This window comes from Scaptodrosophila lebanonensis, unplaced genomic scaffold, assembly GCF_003285725.1.
Source record: "Scaptodrosophila lebanonensis strain 11010-0011.00,11010-0021.00 unplaced genomic scaffold, SlebRS2 tig00001419-arrow-arrow-pilon, whole genome shotgun sequence".
In the NCBI taxonomy this organism is placed as follows: domain Eukaryota; kingdom Metazoa; phylum Arthropoda; class Insecta; order Diptera; family Drosophilidae; genus Scaptodrosophila; species Scaptodrosophila lebanonensis.
The window spans coordinates 320,829-339,479 of NW_022060745.1; the positions used below are offsets into that span (position 1 = coordinate 320,829).

The 18,651-nt window shown below is 36.2% G+C and overlaps 1 protein-coding gene and 2 long non-coding RNA genes across 5 annotated transcripts in view; 1 reads left to right on the top strand and 2 right to left on the bottom strand.

Annotated features, from left to right (window-relative positions):
* LOC115633443 (autophagy-related protein 2 homolog B) overlaps positions 1-18,651 on the bottom strand; it is a 617,768-nt gene that overhangs the window by 297,806 nt on the left and 301,311 nt on the right. The window lies entirely within an intron of this gene.
* LOC115633445 lies at positions 13,990-15,380 on the bottom strand. The gene is made up of 3 exons (XR_003996346.1): positions 15,273-15,380; positions 14,492-14,600; positions 13,990-14,428 (listed from the first exon to the last, which is right to left on the bottom strand). It is a non-coding gene; the product is annotated as an uncharacterized LOC115633445 (long non-coding RNA).
* Positions 16,809-18,199, top strand: LOC115633446. The gene is made up of 3 exons (XR_003996347.1): positions 16,809-16,916; positions 17,589-17,697; positions 17,761-18,199. It is a non-coding gene; the product is annotated as an uncharacterized LOC115633446 (long non-coding RNA).

Consider the following 18,651-nt stretch of genomic DNA (forward strand, 5'->3'; position numbering starts at 1 on the left):
ACAAAGATGCGTTATGTGTGTATTCTATACGAGTTTGTTTTATTTTTTTGATTTTCCCCCCCACTTCCCCCCTATGGGGGTTTTCCCGATTCTCCATTCGTATAATCGCCTATATCTCGGAGACTATACGACCTAGGCACACCAAATACGCAGAAAATGTATATTTTGGAATTTCCCTCCCTCCCCCCTCTCCATCTCAATTGCGATTTTCTCTAACTCCCGTAATTCTTGGAATTTCGAACTAAAATTTTGGAAATACCACCAGTTGGTTATTATGTGTCTGTATGCCAAGTTTCACGATGATAGACCGATTTACCAAGAAGTTATAGCCATAAATATATTTGCTGCTGCAGCGCTGCTCAAGGGCTGCGCGCAGCTGTTGTTGATGTTGCTGTTTGGTTGACTGCGAAAATGCTTACACAGACACGAATTGATGCGCATATGCGCAGACGCAATTGCTATGTAAATGTGCAATTATACACCCTTTACGTGAGTTCGAATACCGAGAAAGGTAAAATCGATCATTGAATTTTTTTTTATTTTCTTATTTTTTATACCCTGTACCCGTAGGGTAAAAAGGGTATATTAGGTTTGTGCAAAGTATGTAACATGCAGAAGGAAGCATCTCCGACCCCATAAAGTATATATATTCTGAATCAGCATGACGAGAGAAATCGATCTAGACATGTCCGTCCGTCCGTCCGTCTGTCCGTCTGGATGAACGCGAGGATCTCAGAAACTATAAAAGCTAGAATAACCAAAGTTGGCATCCAGATTCTCCTAGGTCCGAGAAAGGTCGAGTTTATTTTATTTTTTGGAATTTTCCCCCCCTTCCCCCGCTACAGAATTTCGTCTATAGCGTCCACATTTCAAATGCTACCTAAACCAAACTTTGCACACATAATTTATATATAATTATGTACTGTTGTTCAAAATTATTTAATTCGGTCAATTCTAAGAAAAGTTATTAGCGAAACAAATTCTCGCCAGTACAACCTCCCCAAACTGCAGCAACAAGTTCGCTCTTCTTCTTCCTCTTTTTGCTGCTGCTATGGGCGCATATAACTCTGTGACAGCAGTTTACCTGGGTACAGGGTATTACACTGTCGGGCTTGCTCGACTGTAGCGTTCTCTCTTGTTTTTAATTTCTATAATTATTGTAAACATATGTACAGAGTATTTCAAAGTCGGGACACCCGACTTTAGCTTTTTTACTTGTTTTTAATAATTTAATTTTTAAAAGAAATTTTTTTTTTTTAATTTTCCCTTTTTGTGGAGAGTACAGGCTATTTTACTGTCGGGCTTGCTCGACTGTAGCGTTCTATCTTGTTTTTTGAAAAATTTATTGGTCGCCTTCAAAATAGTCTCCTTCCGCCTGAATACAACGTTTTGCACGTTCAAGAAGGTGATCGAACGACTTTTTTAGGTCATTTGTCGGTATAGCGTTGAGGATGGCGGTCGCCGCCTGTTGGATGGCATCAACGTCAGCATAACGCTTTCCTTTCATGGCCAAATGTAGTTTTCCGAAAAGGTAGAAGTCGCACGGTGCCATATCAGGTGAATACGGCGAGTGGTTAATGGTTAAAATGTGATTTTTGGTCAATTAACGGTCACAATCGGTTTTTTTTTGAGCAATTTTTGGTCGTCAGTCAATTTGTGCGGAACAAACCGTGCACACACCTTTCGTAAGCCCAAATGTTCGGTCAAAATGCGATAAATCGATGTTTTGGAGGTGTTCAATTCCATTTCCATCAATTTCAATGATGATTTCGGCTGATTTTTGATGAATTCACGCACAGTTTTGATGGAATTTTTGGTGATCACGAATTTTGATTGGCCCACATGTTGATCGTCATTTATGTCCTCACGACCACTTTGAAAACGTTGAAACCACTCGTGCACTCTGCTACGGGATAGGCAATCATCGCCATAAACTTGTTTCATCAATTTCGGTAAAAGTTTTACCAATTTTAAAACAAAATTTAATGTTGGCTCTTTTTTTCGAAGCTCATTTTCCGACCGATAACACAAACATACTGACACTTAAAACGCAATAACTTCACTTCCAATCGATGAAATGTCATAAAATTTACTGGACAATCGGTAAAGATAGCAGATTCTAACGCACCAGTCGACATATAGATAGCGCCACCAGGGGGCGCTAGATTCAAAAAGTCCTGTTTCCTTTGAATTGCACCTTTTATGTATGTATGTATGTATGACTGTGTATGAATATAGCATGTATGTACATTCGTATTAATGTATACATTGGGCAATCGAACACAGTTGTTTGATTGTAAAAAAAATAATGCTCTAAAAACAACAACAACTGCAAGTCATTGGCTCGCACTTCTTCTTTCGTTTTGACCATTTAATGTTAATTGCAAAGGCAAAACGCCAAAAGTTTACAGTTACCGTCGCTAGGCAACGACTGCGTAAGCGATAGTAAAGCAGAAACCGAATAATGGAGCTACGCATATTCTGCTTCGCATTGCGGGCAGATGTATGTATGTATATGATTTGTTCTTATTGATCTCAATAAATAATTAGATTTTATTATTTATATATTCATCTTTTTATTTATCATTTTTCATCTTCTTTATTTAATATAAATTTGGGAATAATTTTCAATTTGGAAAACAAGATGTTCTCTGCGATATTATTTAAGTGATTGTACAATATATCTATATTGAAACTTATTCTATTTTATTAGAGTAGTGCAATTGGCTTACTTTCTACAATTAAATCTTTGTATATCGTATTTTGAAAATTTTTTAGGAAACTGTTTATCGTTTCTTGTTCTTTATTAATATGTGTTGAAATATTGGTGAACCTTATTAGTATTTCATTATTAAATTCTTCTTGTATCTTTATATTATTCGTATAGTTATTATTTTCTTCTTTTAATTTTTTTATGTCCTTATCTAGCCCAAGATTGTCTTAGGCGTCCATGTTCCCAGTTATAGTTTTGAAAACGGTGCCTAGTCCGTTAATTATTCCTCTACCTTTTGGTGTTCATGAGACTTTTAACTCTATTTTCTAATTGGCTCAATTTTTCTTTAAGAACATCTTTCAATCCGTTAATTCCATTTTCCTCCTCAATACATTTCTCTATGCTATTTTCATATTCCTTTAGATCAATAACATGTGAAACTGTCTTAAATGTGCTTACAATCCTTGCCGGTCCTAGGTTGATCTTTGCGATCGGTTGTTGTCCGCTGATTGAATGGAATTCAATATGTCCTCCTGAGACCGTAGTCAATCTGTAAAATTCAGTTATTCGTTATTTTCTATTATTTTCTTCCTTTTAATTCCCTTAAGCTTGGACTTGTGCATCTTTTGATTTTTGCTAGTGGTTAACGATACTCCTGAGTCTTCTAGGACTTTTTGCTTACTAAATCTTGGTGTGATTTTATTTCGTCGGGTTTCCTTTCTAAATATAGTCTCTTCCGTATCGTATTTGTCGGGTGGATTTCTGTCTTTATTTAATTTTTCTGTTCTAAGATTCTTTTCTCGTGCGACGAGTTCCTGAACTTGCGGGTAAATTTTTTGTCTAAACTCGTTTAGCCTTTTAAGGTAATCGTGTTCGTTGTCGAATTGTTTGTCTCTGTTAAATACATGCGTACGTCCGGTAAAGAGTTCAAATTGTGTATGTTGAGTGGCAGAATGAATACCGTTATTATAGGTAGTCATTGTTTCTGCAGATATGGTTTCATACTCTATACTCATGTTGGTTTTCTTTCTTTTATCTAATATGATTCTATAAATTCCTGTCAATGTTGAATGCAGTCTTTCCACCGGAGCGTTACTAGATGACTGCTGAAATGATGTTACGTGGAGTTGTATGTTGTACTGCTTACAAAAATCTTTAAAAAGATTTGAAGAGTATTCCGCTCCTTGATCGCAAATAATTTTTTTTTGGTATGCCGAACAATTGTATAAAATTTTGGATTGATTTTACAACATTTGTACTATCCCGTATAGGGATTGTGGACCCTGTTGCAAATCGTGAAAATGTATCAATTATTTTAACTACGTATTTCTCATTTATTGTATATAGGTCTGTGTGCAGTATATCTAGTGGTCTTTCAGGTGTTTCGGTCTCAGTTATTGATTGTTTGTTTGACTTTTGCCTTCATGTTTAAGAAAAAATATCGTCTCATTAACTGAGCTGTTACCTCATCGATGCCTCTATGATTAGACGAAATATGTTGTTCACGGATTTCGTTTCCTTGAGCGTCCGTTGTTGTCAGCTCTATTAGTTGACTTGTACATCTAACGACTTTATAAATGTTACTGTGTGCAAACAATTTCGCATAACATTTTTGAATTATCTTAAAAATCTCATCCGGTGCATAAATTTTACATATCTTATCGTGACCATAGTAGAGTTACTGCCTATTGAAAATATTAACTGAATATTATGGTCATTTATCGGTTTTTCTGATATATATATATGTGGTCATTTAACTCTTCTATATTTGAGTGTATTGTATCCCCTGTGTTGGCAATTACCACTACATTCTATAAACCTTTTTTGTAGATTACTTCGAAATCGTACTCTAGTAGTTGGAGTTTCCAACGAACTAATTTTGAATTTGGTTCTTTAAAACTCATCAGCCAAGTCAGTGGCCTATGGTCTGTTATAATTTTGAATCTATTGCCATAGAGGTATGGTCTATAGTATTTAGTTGCCCAAATTATTGCGACCATTTCTTTCTCCACTGTTGAGTAATTTTGTTCCGTTTCGGAGAAAGATCTACTGGCGAATGAAACTGGTTTATCTTTCTCTAATGTGCCCTGTGAAAGGACTGCTCCTACCGCCACATTGCTGGCATCGGTAGTTAGAATAAACTGTTTTGAAAAATCTATTTATATATAAAAATCTATTCTATATAAATCTAATTTTAATTGGGCCGTAAGAGGTTTTGTAATTCTTGAAAAGTCCCTAATGAATTTCCTGTAGTACCCCAGTAACCCTAAAAAGGATTTTATTTCCTTTCGTGTTTTAGGCATGGGGAATTTTTTAATTGCGTCTATCTTTTCAGGATTAGGTTTAATACCTTCACTAGTCACTATGTGTCCTAGATATTCTATTTCTTTCTTTAGGAACTCAGATTTGTCCGGTTGTAGGTTTAATCCTGCCACCGTAAGTTTGTTGAATATCTGCTTTAGGTCAATGTGCTCTTGAAGCGATGGTGAGAATATAATAATATCATCCAGATATACTAGACATAATTTCCCTACTACGTCCTGTAAAGTACTGTCCATGATTCTTTGGAATGTCGCTGGTGCATTTGTTAAACCAAATGGCATCCTAGTGAATTCATAGTGTCTGCCTTCGGCAGAAACTGCTGTCTTTGCTGTGTCTTGTAGTGCCATCTCTATTTGATGGTATCCGCTTGCTAGGTCAAGAATCGAAAAATATTGCGCTCTTCCTATTTTGTCAAGTACGTCGTTAATGTTGGGCAGGGGTATTTGTCTTTAATTGTTTTGTTGTTCAGTTTCCTAAAGTCTACAACCAATCTCCATTTTTTCGCTTGGGATGCATCTTGTTTTTTTGGTATTAACCAATCTGGAGCACTCCGAGGTGAGTGACTGTTTCTAATAATGTCTTGGTCTAATAACTGGTTTATCTGTTTTCTGACTTCTGCTGTTTCGAAATGTCCGTATCTAAATGGTTTGGTATATATTGGTATATCGGCCGTTGTCGGAATGTTGTGCTTAATGAAGTTGGTAAATGTTCATTTTTCCTGACTATTATAGAATAAAAATGGGAATTTATTACATAATTTTATGATTTTGGTACGTTCTTCTACATTAAGATGGTCTATCCGTATGTTAAGATGGTTTGTCCTATCTGTTTTTGTTTCTGTGGTATTTAGGTCCATTGCATTAACTTCTACATATTCGTCCATGTCAAATTTTCTTACTAGTAGGGGAGAGTCTAAATAAATTTTCTGAGGTTGATCTGAATAAATAACGACCTCCATATAACTCATGCTTTCTGTGGCTTGATAAAGCCCTTCTGTAATGTATACTTTCTCTGTTATTTCAGTTTCAGTCCCGAAATAAACACCATCGTTGATGTTTACCGGGAGTGGTACTATGGCCTTAGAATTTTCTTCTATTGTATAGATCTGTGTGATTTTATTATTTTGGATAAAAATCGGCAGGTTAGCCTGGGGTGTTTGTAGGTATATTTTTTCCAAGTCCAGTTTAGCTTTTAATTGTTGTAAAATATCAATGCCTATTAGGCCATCAAAAAAAAAATCGTTGAATTAGAATAGAAGGAATGTTAGTTTACCCCTTGTTTTGAATTCTCGGAATATTGGAAATTCTACTTTTTCGTAGAGCGTGTGTTCGTTCAGAACTGTTTTGATTCGAACTGGTACTTCTAATTTGATTCTATTTATAGTTTGTGTAAATATTGGGTCGAGAAATGAACTTGATGCTCCTGTGTCTAATAAGAATTTTAATGGTCTGCCAAATGGGGAATCCATTTTAATGTACGGGAGTGTAGAACCGTGTTTATTCACATCTATGTACCCTGTCTGTTGTTTGAGGCTTCTGCGTGAAAATTTGGTTGTTCCTCAATATTGTGCGTGTTTCCCTCTTCTATGTTGTATACTTGGTTGTTTGTGGATCTACGTGTTTGGGCACTAATTCTTTCGAGTTTGGGCATAATTGCTTGTCTATATTGGTTGTTATTTGAATTACTGTTCCAGTTGTTATTCGGTCGTTGCTGATTTTTGTTTTATGAGTATTGGTTGCCCTGTCTTCTGCCTGTCCATTGTTGGAGTTTGTGTAGTATGGGCTATTCCCATTATTTGTATAGTCGATTCGTTTGTCCCTTCGGTCTGTTCGATTTCTGTTCTCTGATGTTCTTGATCTTTCTGAAGTATTCCGCTTATGTCTACACTCTTGGTAATAAATATTCCTCTCTTGGATTGCTGCGTCGTAAGCCTTAGAAATGCTCCTAAGGGTCCTCTAACTCCTGTTACAAACGTACTAAGACATATTTTCATATATGATTATTTCTTTGCTTTAACAATGCTAGTTTCTGATTCCTTACTTTCGATTAAGTTGAACAGGGATAATTTGAACTCGTCAATTTGCTCGTAATGTCGGGTCACTGACAGATCTTTCTGCGTTACCATATTTAATTCGTATAAAAGGGCCGACTCTTCGCGTTTGTCCGCGAAGTTACCTATAAAGGTATCTTTAATTTCATCCCAATTGAGTGAAATCCCTGCAGATAACAAGACGTCATTAGCTTTCCCTTCAATTTTATTTCAGATAGCTCTCATCAATAGCTGTCCGTATGGGGTGTGGTCTGTGCCCCTAATCAATAATAGGATTTCTTCTACATTAGTAATGAATTCATTCAGTGGCATAATATCCCCATCATAAGGTGGTAGGTAACGAATTGCATCTGGAATGCGCATAGACGCGAATATGTCCTGGGCTGGTCGGCTGGTGTGGTGGTGAGTTCGAGGTCGATGGCATTGTTGCCTCTAATTCTCTTCTAGTGATATTGGGTCTAGATATTGTTTTGCGGGCAGTAGTTTCTGCTATATCGGACAAACTGGCACTTATTCTTGTCCTACTTCTTCTTTTTTTTTTTTTGGTTTTAAGTTACCACGATACCCTTGGGTATTGTGGAATTATTTGGCCGCCCATTATTGGTAAAGTGGAAATTGCCACGCGGGTTATTTCGTAGTGTTTGCTTGTCTTTAAAGTTTTACATTGATTTCTTTTATAAAGTTGACCAGTGAATTGTACTCAGCTGTGGCCGCTTGCTTGAAAAAAGTGTGCACATTGTTGTATTTTGCTAGTGATGTGTAACGTTGACGTGCTATGTTATGCTTTGTGCTTTCGAAAATAACATGTTTTGAGTTGCAATTTGAACACCGTTCGGAGAACATCTTTTAGCAATCCTTTGCTAATAGTTCACCCGTACTTCAAGCACTCGAGTAGATGTTCTCCGAACGGTGCTCAAATTGCAATTGTGTCCTACTTCTTGTTAATGTTTGTTTTACCTTTCCTACCTTGGACATTAATATTTATGTTGTTATTTTGTGAATTCATGATATGGTTTTAATATGGATTACGTGTATGGTTTATGTATAGTACTTAGTTTCATTATAGTTATGTGTATCTCTTATATTTTAAGCTTAAATCTATTGGTTTATGTGTCTTATTCTAATTTGTATTCTTCTTAATTTATCTGCGTGTGTGTTTAATTAAATAAATTAAATTAATATAAATTAAAATAGCATAACTTTTTTTAATTTAAATAAAAAGGAAGGTATTTCTTTTCGCTAATAGTTTTGTTGGCTTCTTTAATTTATATGCATTTACATACTTGTATACGATGTTACTATTTAACTAATAGCCGAAGAAACAATAGAAAATACAAGTGCACGTGCACTCATTCGCAACGTCATTGGTTGTCACTATACCCAAATGAAATAATCGTACCGAGTATGGGTAAATACTCGAGTATGACCGAAAATGTAGTACTCGTTGCAGTTCTCTGATACACATATATACATACATATACATATATATACATATACATACACATATACAAGGTGTGTTCCAAAGTAAACAGGACTTTAAAAAAAACAGAACAAATGGTTTTTTCGGCAAAATCAATTTATTTTATTCAAAATAGTCTCCTTCTGCTTCAATACAACAGCTTTTTGATGAATTCACGCACAGTTTCGATGGAATTTTCGATGATCACGAATTTTGATTGGCCCACATGTTGATCGTCATTTATGTCCTCACGATCACTTTGAAAACGTTGCACTCTGCTACGGGATAGGCAATCATCGCCATAAACTTTTTCCATCAATTGAAACGTTTCGGTAAAAGTTTTACCAATTTTAATACAAAATTTAATGTTGGCTCTTTGTTCGAAGCTCATTTTCGCACCGATAACACAAACATACTGACACTTAAAACGCAATAACTTCACTTCCAATCAATGAAATGTCATGAAATTCTCACTGGACAATCGGTAAAGATAGCAGATTCTAACGCACTAGTCGACATATAGATAGCGCCACCATGGGGCGCTAGATTCAAAAAGTCCTGTTTACTTTGAAAGCACGTATATATACTTTTTTTTTTATTTATTTATTAGTATTATTCTTATTATTCCTTTTGTTTTGTTTTATTTTTTTTTATTTGCATCACCCCATTTTGGGTTCATTCCAATCTGGTTCAACCTCAGACATGCCGAATGCGACATAAGGTATATGCTCGATGCAACTCCCAACATCAGTGCGATTCTACATATTCTTCGGCCTGTAACCACATAAGGCTCACCTCTGTTTAAGAAAATATTGTGTTTGTTTCTTATTTATATATTATTGCCTTTCTTGCAGTGGTTCTTTCTTAACCCTGAAGCGCATGACTGGTTTATTTCTCAACGAACCTTGCGTAGTGCAGCATGTTTCAGTGACCTGTTCAAACCAACCGAAATTGGTTTGCGTCCAACTAGCCTTACAACGCGGTTCGATCCCACCCTTACTATTGTACCTGGCTTCACTTGTATGTTGTATTCGAGCTCAACTTGTGTTGTTCTCGTCGCCGTAGTTCTAAGCAGGGTTCGTAAAATGTGCTCGCAACCCGCTGCAACCCTTAAGAAATGCTGACGTGGGTTTTTTCGGGTCGCTGCCGACAGAGGCCGCGGGTTCGATCGGGTCGTACATATGTGTTAAATTTGTATGATGGTATGCTTGTGTGTATATATTTCAAGGCAAAATGTGCGCGATTCATTTCATCCCTTATAGCCTCACTCAGCACGAACGAGCGCTCTGCTACTGCAGACCGGCTCGTACGACACTGCTGCTGTCGGCAGCGACCCGCGGCGAAGCACGGCGTACCCGCACGACCCGTGACCTCTGCCAGACGATCCGGCCGACCCTCTGCTGCTGTCGGCAGCGACCCGCGGCGACCCGCAGCAGAATTTCTCGCGGGCCCGAACGGGTTTTGCCCGCATTTTACGAACCCTGGTTCTAAGTGCCAACTGAACGTCCAACGTGCTCGCTTCGCCGTACTGATTCGATCAAATGCAATACAGATATTGCAACGGATTTGTTGGTATGCGTGAACACAACTTTCGTTCGTGCTCATCTAACATTCTGCGCAAGAACCCGAATCGAACCACCGCAACCAAGTTGCACGATATGACGTGGCTCGTTCTTGTCGTTTCGTTTTTTCATAGCTTGAATTATTTATGTATTTATTTAATTTAACTTTGTTATTTCCAGCACTTGTATGCCCTTTTTTTGTATCGCTACCATTTCACTTTTCATTTTCATTTGTACTCTTATCTTTTACATATTATATCTTGCCTAGCATTCTAACCATATGCTAGCGGCTAATATCATCCTTGGTCCGTGTCCGGCTGCGCCAGTTACCAATCCGTGGCTGAGGGAAGACAACAATTCTCCTGACGGGAGTCCTGGGATGGTCATCGAAACCTGAGTCTCCTTGGTCCTTGCTTAGAACAGCTCCTGATTGACCTTAGTTGTCGGTAGTGTCAATTGCCGTAGTTGACGGTGTTAATGTTAAGTACACGTATTTGTCATTTCACAAATAAAAGTAACCAATTTGGGCTTTTATCACTTATAAAGGTAGTTTCCTTTTTCTTCACAATGAACAACTAGTCAATTTGGTTTCTTGAATCAGACTGAATATCCATTTATTCTCAAATCTTATGCTAACCTCATGTCTACAATGAATTCTTAAAATTATGCTGTTGCGGCTGTTTCGGTGCAGCCAGAAGTGTCGCCACATCCTCTTAAAATGCATCCTTGGACTTTTGGTATTGTATACACAACCGCTACAATGTGCCAATGCCCTTTCAGCTGTGTGGCGAGGTGGTGAGGCGGGGGAGATGTAACTTTATCCGCTTCCTAGTGGCTTAAGAGGCGGTATCGACTCTGGGATACCCTCGCTGGGAGATACGGTAACTCGAGCGCATGACCGATGTACTAAGCATACTGCCTACTTGGGCAACGTCAATTATCAGACCCATACTCCTATATGGAGTCTCTATATGGTGTTCATCACTGACAAAAATTTCGTCTCTTCAGAGAACACTCTGCACCACTCCCAGCAACGCATTAGATGCGATTCTGGGAATACTCTCATTACATCTCATGGGCAAAATAAACGCCACGCTGGCGGCCCTTCGCATCAGAGAAACCAAGCAATGGTCAGAGTAATGTTTTAGTCACGCCAAAATCCTGTAGTGTGTTCCAGGCCCAATCACAACTATTCAAGAAGCCCTCCTCATAGCTGCCAAGCGCAGTCACAGACATCAGAGAAATCTATATATATAAAACAGTTTGTCCTGACTGACTGACTGACTGATTGGTGATCAACGCACAGCGCAAACGGTAAAGGCTAGGATGCTGAAATTTGGACCCAAGTATCCTTTCATAGTCTAGGTGCCCACTAAGAAGGGATTTTGGAAAACTCGAGCTCCAAAGGGGGGAAAACAGGCTCCAACATTTGTATGAAAAATCTACAGTTTTCATCTGATTAACTTCAAACTTACTTTGTATACTCTCAGAACAATTCCAAGAAAAACTGTATACTTGGTTTTTTGGTATTTTTTTGGGCCCTAAATTATGGGAGTTTTCCTGTAAAAAAATGTTGGGGCACAAAAGGAAACCGCGTCAACAGCCCACAGCCCACACGGTAAAAGCTAGGATGAAATCTGGGCTCAAGTATCCTATCATGCTGTAGATGCGCACTAAGAAGGGATTTTGGAAAATTCGAGCTCCAAAGGGGGAAAAGTAGCTCCAAAGTTTGTTTGAAAAATCCGCATTTGGAGCTTGAATAATTGGGGTTTTAATATTTATTCACTATTTCAAATGAAAAGTTTGTGTTATAAATTTAGTCCGATCGATTTAAAATTTGGGTAATGTAATCTACGTAACTAAATCTACAACTTTGCATTCAAGGATTTTCAAAATATGCATTTTACAAAAGCAGGCAGAACAAACAATACAAAATATCAAACAGTTGGGGACAACTAAGTATACATACACACACACACTACATATGTATGTATGTACATTCGTCTTGCACTGACAGAGCAAGATGTGTTAATTAATTGAAAATTATATAACATTTTTAAAAGTAATTTTTTCTTTGTTTAGTGCATTTGGCATTAGGGTTTTCATTAATAACTTTATGCAGCAACAACAAATATCAAATAGTTGGGGACATCACATACACACACTCACACACACAACAAGCAACAGTTCGTGTCTATGTGTGCGGTTCTCTACGCACGGGTGAAAAAGTAAAGAGAAACATACATATGTATGTATGTATGTATCCCTGTGTATGAATATAGAATGTATGTACATTCGTATTAATGTATACATTGGGCAATCGAACACAGTTGTTTGATTGTAAAAAAAATAATGCTCTAAAAACAACAACAACTGCAAGTCATTGGCTCGCTCTTCTTCTTTCGTTTTGACCATTTAATGTTAATTGCAAAGGCAAAACGACAAAAGTTTACAGTTAATAAATAATTAGATTTTTATTATTAAATATCGAAAGTTTTACTCTATCAAATTGAGATGAGAATTGTCAGTTCTTTTTGATCGTGGCTCATCGCTGCACGGCATTGACACGAGTGCCGTGTTTCATATACCGAGTTTGTGCGTGACCGTATTGACTCAATATGGCACGAAAAGACTCGGCATACAGTACATTTTTACGGCGGAGATATGTCGCTTTTTTTTCGGCGGAGATATGACGTTTTAAAACGACATATCTCCGCGCGGAGTTATGACGCTTGAAAACGACATATCTCCGCCGAAGTAAAAACGACATATCTCCGCGCGGAGATATGTCGCTTTCAGTTCGACGGAGATATGTCGTCGGAGATATGACGCTATGCCGTACAAAGCTACTTAACATATATTTTATTTATTAATATACTTCTAATATACCTTTTTATCTTTGTTTTAGGTATATTTACTCAAATACATTTTTATGTATAAATGAAAAGATTGCGAATTGCTTCATTTACTTCTTGTTTACATGTTGGACATTTAAGCTTAGGATTTTCATTATCTTGTTCATGGTGGGCAACAATTTGATCCCAACAAGAACCACAAATATTTACATGGTTACATGGCCGCAATAAAACGGTCTTTGGTTTCATAAGGCATACATTGCAGGGATTTGATAATACGAATTCATTACTAAATAGCTGGATTAAATTAGAATCGTCCGACGAAAGCGATGATGTCGATGACTTCATTTCAGGCGACATTCCAGACAAATTTGTCACACTGTCGAGCAAGTCCTGTTTTGAAAATCGATCGTTAAGGGAAATAGTACGTGTTAAAAGTCCCTGTATGTCGATTTCTCCCTTGTCGAAGAGTTCCATAGCGTCCATGATTTTACGAGCGTGGTCCTGAGTATACTAATAATTGTTTTAATATTTCATATAAATAAATTGATTTTCAATTATCTTACCCGTATTTTTTTCGACTGTGGTTGGTATCCAACACCACCATTTTGAAACAGCAGAGCAAATTCGCGACTTTTTTCATATTCGGCATCTATAAGACATTGGACAAATTTAAAAAAATGCCCTTTTGCCCGAATTTTATTTCCCAAATTCAAGTTATATGCCTCAACAGAGCTCGTGGTTCTTGTTGAACGTTTAAACACAGATGTTTTTAGGTCCTTCCTACATAATTGAAAAATATGCGATTTAAAACACAAATTAAAAGTAAATGATTTAAAAGTAATACAAACATAAAATAAAAACATACCTTTTTAAACCATTGCTTTTTAAAATATGTCAAAAAGGAAGAAAATAGTTTTTCATCTATAGCAGTTGCTTGGCATTTCAAAAGATTAAAACCTTCGACAATTTTGTTGGCTGGCAAGAGCGGTAAATGCAGGAATTTCATAAAAACCATATATGCTAGTTTGTTGCTTTTTAGCATATGCTCAAAACCAATCGTTTTTTTTGCATTTTTCTTGCATGCTTGAGTAAAATGAAACCAGCAAGCATAGAAATCCATGTTGGGATGTATGGTTTTCAAAGCGTTACGCATTGCCTTTTCATAATCCGAAATGAAAGATGCCCCATTTAGACAGCAAAGATTGGAGTCAATGTATGTGAACAAATGCTGATAGCAAAGCTCCGTTTTTCACGTCATCAAAACAAATATAAATGGAATTTTCTAAAAAGGAGTTTTTAATTATTAAGTATTATTTGGAAAAAAACTTACCTTTTGCATATGTTTGATATAAATAATCAAAAGTTACTTGAAGTCTCCAAAAGGGCAAATTTTAAATGTAGCATCAATTAAAAAATTTCGAACTTGCTCCTGAATATTGGCTTGCATCAAGGCGATTATCTTGTCTGATGCAAAAATGCAGTATGCAAATGAGCTTGAAGAATAAATATAAATAATGCCACGCGTACATTTTCTGGAGTAGTTGGAGATTTTGGCAGGAAAGGCTGTCTCTTTCTTTGCAGGGTGCGTTTGACAGTGTCGTAGTTTATTTCAATCTCCGATTCTCCCTTTGTTTTCCTGAAGAATTAGAAAAACAATATAAAAAATCAAAGTGAATTGTTAATGCGTGTTTCTATGCACATATCAATGCATGTATGTATGTACATTTTATATTTGCACACATGAACACATGCACATGTACACAACTGAATAAAACAACAATTTTAGCCGCGCACATTGTACATATGTATAAAATAGTCTCCCTATACATCTACATACCTACATACATGCAATGAGCATATAGTATGAATGTACATATATTTATATGTACATATGTAGGCATATGCGCGCCTAAAATTGCGTTATGTACATATGTTGTTTTATATGTACATATGTATGCATATGCGCGCCTAAAATTGCGTTATGTACATATGTATATGCACATACATACATATGTATGTACGTGTATTTCAATTGTATATGGCTACTTAGCAAGTACATCATTGAATATTTGTTTAGTGTCGGTGTTTTCATTATTTTGGCACTTTTTTTTCATTTCACTTAAGGCAATTAACTTTTCCATTTCAACAATCTGGGAACCATGGCTATGCATTATGTTTTCTGGTTTTGAATAGGCTTCAGCTTGGTCTGAGCTCAAATACACTCTGGCTTTACAACCGGCCATACGGCATACATATGCCGTATGACCACATTTAAGTTCCTTATTTTTTAAATAAATTTGTTGCTCACTTAGTGAAAATAGCAGGAGTGAGCAACCGGCGCGACTGCCTTCTCTTAACTCAAATTCTATCTTTTCCATTCTTTAAATTTAAGCTAAACCAACTGGGCACTTTGAGGTCTCGAAATCAAATGATAATTGCTATGCAGAACTAAAGATCAGTTCATTGCATCACATACATACATATTTGGCGCGCGAATGTCAGCTATTCGCCAAATACACAGTAAAAATTGTATATTTATATGTATGTTAGAGAAAGCAACATGACAAAAGCCACCTGATTAAATCAATGTGCAAGAAAGGCAAACAAATGAACTATGTAGTTTATCTGGTAGGATCTGTGCAACCATGATTTATACTAGAGCCCTATTTTACAACTTTCCTAGATAGACAAGCGTTACAGTCCTCATTTGTAAGCACTCAAGTTGATGCTCTGAATAAATAAAGAAATGGATCCAAATAGATTTTATACATTTTTCTCACAGTGTATTTACAATTTATGAGGCGCCGAAAACAAAGAATGAGGTGACGAAATAAAGGAATAAGGGAAAAACCAAAGAAGCGCACTTTTGGCGCGTGTCAGTGCAGTAACTTCTAGAATGCAGTGGGACGAAACAATTGTAAGGGATTGGGGTTTTGTCAAGTTTAAATATTAAACACTAATTTAACAAATTCGTATGTATAAATATACAATTACAAAAATTGACGCACATGAATAATGAAAGGCTATACTATATGTTTGCTTATGCGTGAAATTTTTGAAATTTTTTTCAAACCCTGGGTAGTGACCCAATGTTCAACAAATTTATATGTATATATTATGTGTCTACTTACAGCATTCTCTTTTGTCTTTGACACCAAATTTGTTGAAGATTGGTTCACTACCCAGGGTTTGAAAAAAATTTCAAAAATTTCACGCATAAGCAAACATATAGTATAGCCTTTCATTATTCATGTGCGTCAATTTTTGTAATTGTATATTTATACATACGAATTTGTTAAATTAGTGTTTAATATTTAAACTTGACAAAACCCCAATCCCTTACAATTGTTTCGTCCCACTGCATTCTAGAAGTTACTGCACTGACACGCGCCAAAAGTGCGCTTCTTTGGTTTTTCCCTTATTCCTTTATTTCGTCACCTCATTCTTTGTTTTCGGCGCCTCATAAATTGTAAATACACTGTGAGAAAAATGTATAAAATCTATTTGGATCCATTTCTTTATTTATTCAGAGCATCAACTTGAGTGCTTACAAATGAGGACTGTAACGCTTGTCTATCTAGGAAAGTTGTAAAATAGGGCTCTAGTATAAATCATGGTTGCACAGATCCTACCAGATAAACTACATAGTTCATTTGTTTGCCTTTCTTGCACATTGATTTAATCAGGTGGCTTTTGTCATGTTGCTTTCTCTAACATACATATAAATATACAATTTTTACTGTGTATTTGGCGAATAGCTGACATTCGCGCGCCAAATATGTATGTATGTGATGCAATGAACTGATCTTTAGTTCTGCATAGCAATTATCATTTGATTTCGAGACCTCAAAGTGCCCAGTTGGTTTAGCTTAAATTTAAAGAATGGAAAAGATAGAATTTGAGTTAAGAGAAGGCAGTCGCGCCGGTTGCTCACTCCTGCTATTTTCACTAAGTGAGCAACAAATTTATTTAAAAAATAAGGAACTTAAATGTGGTCATACGGCATATGTATGCCGTATGGCCGGTTGTAAAGCCAGAGTGTATTTGAGCTCAGACCAAGCTGAAGCCTATTCAAAACCAGAAAACATAATGCATAGCCATGGTTCCCAGATTGTTGAAATGGAAAAGTTAATTGCCTTAAGTGAAATGAAAAAAAAGTGCCAAAATAATGAAAACACCGACACTAAACAAATATTCAATGATGTACTTGCTAAGTAGCCATATACAATTGAAATACACGTACATACATATGTATGTATGTGCATATACATATGTACATAACGCAATTTTAGGCGCGCATATGCATACATATGTACATATAAAACAACATATGTACATAACGCAATTTTAGGCGCGCATATGCCTACATATGTACATATAAATATATGTACATTCATACTATATGCTCATTGCATGTATGTAGGTATGTAGATGTATAGGGAGACTATTTTATACATATGTACAATGTGCGCGGCTAAAATTGTTGTTTTATTCAGTTGTGTACATGTGCATGTGTTCATGTGTGCAAATATAAAATGTACATACATACATGCATTGATATGTGCATAGAAACACGCATTAACAATTCACTTTGATTTTTTATATTGTTTTTCTAATTCTTCAGGAAAACAAAGGGAGAATCGGAGATTGAAATAAACTACGACACTGTCAAACGCACCCTGCAAAGAAAGAGACAGCCTTTCCTGCCAAAATCTCCAACTACTCCAGAAAATGTACGCGTGGCATTATTTATATTTATTCTTCAAGCTCATTTGCATACTGCATTTTTGCATCAGACAAGATAATCGCCTTGATGCAAGCCAATATTCAGGAGCAAGTTCGAAATTTTTTAATTGATGCTACATTTAAAATTTGCCCTTTTGGAGACTTCAAGTAACTTTTGATTATTTATATCAAACATATGCAAAAGGTAAGTTTTTTTCCAAATAATACTTAATAATTAAAAACTCCTTTTTAGAAAATTCCATTTATATTTGTTTTGATGACGTGAAAAACGGAGCTTTGCTATCAGCATTTGTTCACATACATTGACTCCAATCTTTGCTGTCTAAATGGGGCATCTTTCATTTCGGATTATGAAAAGGCAATGCGTAACGCTTTGAAAACCATACATCCCAACATGGATTTCTATGCTTGCTGGTTTCATTTTACTCAAGCATGCAAGAAAAATGCAAAAAAAACGATTGGTTTTGAGCATATGCTAAAAAGCAACAAACTAGCATATATGGTTTTTATGAAATTCCTGCATTTACCGCTCTTGCCAGCCAACAAAATTGTCGAAGGTTTTAATCTTTTGAAATGCCAAGCAACTGCTATAGATGAAAAACTATTTTCTTCCTTTTTGACATATTTTAAAAAGCAATGGTTTAAAAAGGTATGTTTTTATTTTATGTTTGTATTACTTTTAAATCATTTACTTTTAATTTGTGTGTTAAATCGCATATTTTTCAATTATGTAGGAAGGACCTAAAAACATATCTGTGTTTAAACGTTCAACAAGAACCACGAGCTCTGTTGAGGCATATAACTTGAATTTGGGAAATAAAATTCGGGCAAAAGGGCATTTTTTTAAATTTGTCCAATGTCCTATAGATGCCGAATATGAAAAAAGTCGCGAATTTGCTCTGCTGTTTCAAAATGGTGGTGTTGGATACCAACCACAGTCG